This window comes from Mustela nivalis (genome assembly GCF_964662115.1).
Source record: "Mustela nivalis genome assembly, chromosome: 1".
In the NCBI taxonomy this organism is placed as follows: domain Eukaryota; kingdom Metazoa; phylum Chordata; class Mammalia; order Carnivora; family Mustelidae; genus Mustela; species Mustela nivalis.
The window spans coordinates 147,692,900-147,699,156 of record NC_139020.1 but is presented as its reverse complement, the minus strand read 5'-3'; the positions used below and the strand labels follow the sequence as shown (position 1 = coordinate 147,699,156).

At 43.4% G+C, this 6,257-nt stretch overlaps 2 long non-coding RNA genes across 2 annotated transcripts; one reads left to right on the top strand and one right to left on the bottom strand.

The window, feature by feature from the left end:
* The first annotated feature begins 1,090 nt into the window (after positions 1-1,090).
* On the top strand, positions 1,091-4,452 carry LOC309862015. Its single transcript, XR_014310283.1, has 2 exons — positions 1,091-1,140; positions 3,944-4,452. It is a non-coding gene; the product is annotated as an uncharacterized lncRNA (long non-coding RNA).
* Positions 4,453-5,027: 575 nt separating this feature from the next.
* Positions 5,028-6,055, bottom strand: LOC309867788. The gene is made up of 2 exons (XR_014313314.1): positions 6,000-6,055; positions 5,028-5,677 (listed from the first exon to the last, which is right to left on the bottom strand). It is a non-coding gene; the product is annotated as an uncharacterized lncRNA (long non-coding RNA).
* Between the last annotated feature and the right edge of the window lie 202 nt (positions 6,056-6,257).

Here is a 6,257-nt window from a genome sequence, read left to right as displayed (position 1 = left end):
CCGTCAAGGACAGTCCTTAACTAGAGGTATTCCCATTGCTCTCAGGATGATAACCTCTGAGCTACAGGTTCCATTAGTTGGCCACACACATTTGGAGCCTTGTGGACTTTCTGACAGCTGAGTAGCATATCTCTGTTTCAAGCATTGTGATCCCTGTTCTTACTGCAAGAGTGACAGTTATCACATTTCCTGTGACCCCTGTCTTTAGGAAAGTGTCTGACTCAGAAAGTCAAATCAGTATCCCCCAAAGGGATTTTCAGGAGAACCACCTCAAAGATGATCACCTGTGATACTGTCAAGAAAAAAAAAAAAAAAAAACTGAAATTCTAAGCAACATCCATAATAAGTCTTTTCATGTTGATAAGGAAAGATTTTCCCCTAAATACCAGATAGGCTCCATGAAAGTGAGATCTTTACCTGTTTCATTCACCGTGTCACCAGTCCCTAGAAGAGCGCCTAAGACATCACTCAAGATTAGGTTGCTTTGAATGAATCAAATGAATGAATGAACTGTGGCCTTTGATAGGTAGTTTATGGTCCTTAGGCAAGAGATGGGATTTGTGTTGGGATTTCAAGAATGGGAGGGGCCGAAGAGAAAATTGAGAAGCTAAATGTGAAAGTATGCAATTTACTGACTGGAGTAGGTCTGAATACATTTCAAACATAATTAAACTATGGCTGTGGGTCTATATGCATTTTCATAATTTTCCCTTGAAAATGTGAGGCATACAGATGTCATCTCCAGTGAATTCTCCTTGTCCATATACAGACTCACCAAAAAAAAAAAAAAAAAAAAAAAGACATTCTGACTGTCCTCAGCCCATCCACTCCAGGATTATAACTCTTTCTTCCCCATGTTCTTTCTGACATCATGGACTTTCAGGTTGACCTCTCCCATCTTGGGTCCCACTCTCATTAGCTGTAGAAATCATGCGATGTTTGCGACGTGAGGGTGGCAATACTCTCTGACCTTTGGTTACAATATGTCTTTGAAAGCCAGTGTTTATTCTGCTTTTACAGCATTTCTCCATTTGAACTGGCCACCTTTTAAGTGTTCATTAGCCACATGTGGCTACTAGCCATTGGGCTTGGACAGCAGAGGTGTGGAGAGTCCACACATTCTTCCACTCAAAGGATATTGTGAGTTATGCTACATCTTTTTTTTTTTTTTAAGTGTCTTTTTTAGGTATTTAAATTCAATTAGCCATTAGATAGTACATCATTGGTTTTAGAGAATTTAGTAATTCATCAGTTGTGGATGACACCTGGTGCTCATCACATCACGTGTCCTCCTTAATGCCTATCACCCAGTTACTCCATGTCTCCCACTCCCCTCCCCCCCAGCAACCCTCAGTTTGTTTCCTATAGTTAAAGGTGCCTCATGGTTTGTCTCCCTTTCTGATGACTCCCATTCAGTTTTCCCTCCCTTCCCTCTGATCCTCTGTACTCCATCTTAATCTCAACAGTAAAGTCAAGCAGTGGTAGTAATTCAGTCATGGTGTCATGCATATTCTAAATCTGATGAGGTGGATTCCTATACCGCCTTTGTCTCTGCTAGAGTGCTTACATTTGTTATATTATTGCTGCTGTGTTCATGTTTCTCGTTCACTGAATGTCTGATAAAAGAATTAGTAAAATGTGTGACTGCAGAAAATACAATGGTCATGGATGATGAAGATTTTCTCCTTGACCAGACTTGAGTCAAGTTCCTCTGAGTCCTCTTTCTGTCCAGCCTTGATCTCAGGCTCCGCCCACTTAGCCCCGTTTTAGCAAGAAACCTGCTTTGTCAATTTTTCAGCAATCTCCTATCCTACTCTTGATATCTGATCAAATTCCTTATGTCTCACCTCTGGTATCTTACCACTCTTTTTTTTTTTTTTTTTTTAAGATTTATTTATTTTGACAGAGAGAGAGAGCACGAGCAGGGGGAGTAGCAGAGGGTGGGAGAGAATCAGACTCCCCACTGAGCAGCAAGCCCAATGCCAGGCTTGATCCTGGGATCAGATCATGACCTAAGCCAAAGCCAGAGAGTTAACCAACTGAGCCATCCAGGTGCTTCAGTATCTACAACGCTTAATATCTGATCAAATCCCTTATTCCCAGGGCACCTGGTTGGTGCAGTTGGTTGAACGTTTGACACTTGGTTTCTGCTCTGGTCATGATCTCACGGTCCTGAGATTAAGCCTCACCTCAGGCTCTATGCTCAGGGAAGAGTCTGATTAAAATTCTCTTTCCCTCTCCCTCTACCCCTACCCCTGCTCCCTCTCTCTAAAATGTATTAATAAGTCTTTTAAAAAATTCCTTATCCCCTGCTCTCAATAGTTTATGACCCTAGCCTTCCTTCAACAATATTACTGTCCAGATGGTTTAGCCAGAATCCCTTCATCCTTACCCTTGATGTTCCATCTTAATTTTACATTCAGTGACCCCCCACCATGCTCTTTAGCTATAAATCTCCATTTGTCTGAGCTGAGCCAGATTTCTCTCCCATACTATAAAATAAAATCCCATCGTAGTAGCATCCCTTGAATAAAATCTTCCTTACTGTCTTTAATGGGTGTCACAAAATTTTTTTTTTCTTTAACAGTCAGGAGGGTGCTAATGGAGTACCATGACAAAAGGCCTAACTTCCTATAATGGACATTTTCTGGGTTTACCTGACAAATACTCTTTTTCTCTTCTAAGGAAAATTTTCAGTTCTCAGTATAACTGCCAACTGGCCCAGGCGTGGACAAGTGAGTCAGATGAGACCAAAATGAAAATTCTGTTGAGACACTGGACCTTGAGGATTCAAGCCAAGGACGAAAAAGTGTTGGTACTCCATTATTCTGATGGTCCATTAACTCTTTATTTTTTGGTTCCTGTGTCTATCTCAGCCCCTGAGTTTTTGAAGATAATGACCACTCATCTGAGTACACAGTTCGCAGAATCCCTTTGCAGTGACCCATGCAGGCCAAGGTAGTAGAGCATAATAGATCTCTTTAAGTTTTTAAAAAATGTCTTTGTCCCTGTTGCCCGTGGCCATTAAAAACAAAAGGTCGGGGGTAGGGGGATATTGGAAAAGGTGAAGTTATAGCTACTCACTGATTTTGTGATTGGTAGAGAGAAAGCAACACCTACTTACAGGGCCAGTGAGTGAGTGGAGGAAACATCTTTGGCTCTAGGAGGAATGGGGGAAGGAGAAATATTAATAATCTTTGTCTTTGGAACTGCCCCTGAAGACGTCCCCACACAGGAAAATGACCTGTGTGACTCTCCTAAACTTCGGCAAGCCCCTTAAATTTAACTGACATCTAGATCTGATACTCACTGCTGGATAACTCTGATCATTATTTGATTGTTACTTACTTTAGTTTAAAATTATTTTTAAAGAAAATTGTAATTTAAATACAATTATTAGTTTCAGACATACAGGTTAGTGATTCATCAGTCTTTTATAATGCCTTCCTTAATGTCCATCACCCAGTTATGCCATCCACCCATCCCCCTCCCCTCCAAGAACCCTCAGTTTGTTTCCTGTGATTAAGAGTCTCTTCTGAGGGGTACCTGGCTGTCTCAGTGGGTTAACGCCTCTGCCTTCAACTCACGTTATGATCTCAGGGTCCTGGGATCGAGGCCCGCATCAGGCTCTCTGCTCCCTGGGGAGTCTGCGTCCTCCTCTCTCTCTCTTCCTGCCTCTCTGCCTACTTGTGATCTCTGTTTGTCAAATAAGTAAATAAAAATCTCTTTTTTTTTAAAGCCTCTTCTGGTTTGTCTCCCTCTTTGACTTCATCTTATTTTTTTCCTTTTTTACCCTATGATTCTGTTTTGTTTCTTAAGCTCCACATATGAGTGAGATCATATGATAATTGTCTTTCTCTGACTGACTTATTTCGCTTGGCATAATACCGTCTACTTTCATCCCTGTCGTTGCAAATAATTGCCATTTATTTTAACTCGACAGAGAAGGCCACTAGAAACAGAAGGTGATGGCCCCAGCTCCTGTCCCTCCATGCAGAACATCTGTCAACACCTATGGACATCTTTTCCTCCCCCATTCCTATGAATGTTGCTCAGTTGTTACATGGCATGGACAAATGCTGCTGGCTGGTGGCATGGACACACTAGACAAGCTTGGCCTTCGGTAAAACAAAGACTGGATTCAATTACTCAAACTGAAACAGGAATGCTTGGATGAACAAGTCTGCCAGGAAGTCCCACTGGAGGTACTCAACCTGTGCCCCTTCCCTCTTTGGACCAAGAACCTGAACTTGAGAGATGAATGGCTTATCCAAGGTTATGGCAAGGTTACACAGAGCTGAAACTAGACACAGGTGTACATGCTTATTGATCAAGGCTGGCTGTGAAATCGAACTGCCTCAAATCTTGATTCTTTTTGCCACTTCTTATTCTCTGACCCTGTGTTTCATAGTTTAGGATGTAGGAATAATAAAAATATCAGCTAATGGGGTATCCTGACTTTTTGATGTTTTAGTTCTTGTCAGACATTTACCATAATGCTTAGCACATGGCTATGTGTGTGCACACACATGCACATGCTTGACACTCAAAAAATTGTTCCCTGATATTAACTTTATCAGTGCACTTTGCATCCACCACCAATTGGCTGTTTTGTCACAAAGTGACTAAAGCAGAACTGTCAAGTGAGGAACTTCAAAGCCAACGCATTAAGTGCTTTGAAAAACCAGCACCTGGGAGGATTGGTCTCAGCATCTGTGATTAGAAGGCAGCAGAAAGAGACTTTGGGGACACAGTTCACCCCTTCATGAAGCAGCCATTCAGAACTTTCTCAGAAGGGCTAATGCCTAATCTTCCAAAGACCAGCAAGAACAAGCTTATGGTCTGTTAAAATCAGATTTTTAAAAGATTTTTATTTATTTATTTGAGAGAGAGAGAGAGTGAGAGAGCATGAGAGGGGAGAAGGTCAGAGGGAGAAGCGGACTCCCCATGAAGCTGGGAGCCTGATGCAGGACTTGATCCTGAAAGACCCTCGATCCGCACCCAAGAAGCAGACACCAAGCCTCCACTGGATGCAAGTTGCAAGAGGTTTATTGGTTACACAGGCGCCTGCGGATGCATCAGCCTTTGTGGACTGAGCACGCCGGGCTAAGTTGGGGAGCAGATTATATAGGGCAAGCGTTGGGGTGGCAGGAAGCGGTGGCGGGAAGCGGTCTTACAGAAGCAGATGCATGGTTACAGGGATCTGATTGGTTAATTTAAATCAAGCATAGTCAGGCGTTGGGTTTAAGGCAAGGACACAGCCGTTTGTTCTGGCCGGCCTTGCCTCAGCACTCTGGAAAGTCCCAGGTACACTCTATTCCTCATTTGTCTTCCCTTTTTGACAGGCCGGTTGACCATAGACAATAGACATCCTGGTATGTGTTGCCATCCGGCTATGGGGACAATCAAGCCTTCAGCAAGGGAAGAGGGGGTGCTGTGGGGACATCAGGTTACTTAAACAAGCCTTTAGCAAGGGGAGAGGGGTCTTTCAATCCTGGGACTCCAGAATCAAAATCAGATTGATTGACTTAAGACAGTCAGGGAGGACATTCCTCAGGAGTCACAGAATGCTGGTTGCCATGAGGGAGGAGTCTTTTACAAAGTCTGGGCTCTCACAGAAGGGGGTCTGAAGCACGTGTATGGAAAGCCGAGGTCAGTTCTGGATTAGAAGCTCTTTCTGAGGGGAAATGAGTAGAAGCAGGGATTAACCAGGACTTGGGCTCTGCCTTATTCAGTTCAGGCTGCTGCAACAAATGATGACAGACTGGGTGGCTGAAACAGCAAAACATGTACTATTCCTTGCAGTTCTAGAGGCTGAGAAGTCCAAAGCAAGATCCTGGGAGATCTGATATCTAGCAAGAGACTGCTTCATTATCTATAGATGCCCATATTCCTGTTGTAGCCTTGCAAGGCTGACAGCTGGCAGAACAATCTCTCAGGTCTTTTCTCAGAGGGGTTTTATCTCATTCACAAGGGTTCCAATCTCATGACCTCCTCACCTCTCAAAGCCCATACCTCTGGACGGCACCCCTTGAGGGTTAGGGCTTCAACATCTGAATTGGGACAAGACACAAACATTCAGTCCATTAGCAAGTGTTGTCCTGAGGACGGCTTAGCTTATCAACTGGGTATCCCCAGGAATCCATGGGACTAGCAAAGCAGAATCTGGGGGCGTCACTGGTAGGAAAGCAGGAGTTCCCCAAGAGAGAGTTCTCATAGCATTTTACAGAGACCGCATGACCCTTGAGAAACAATAG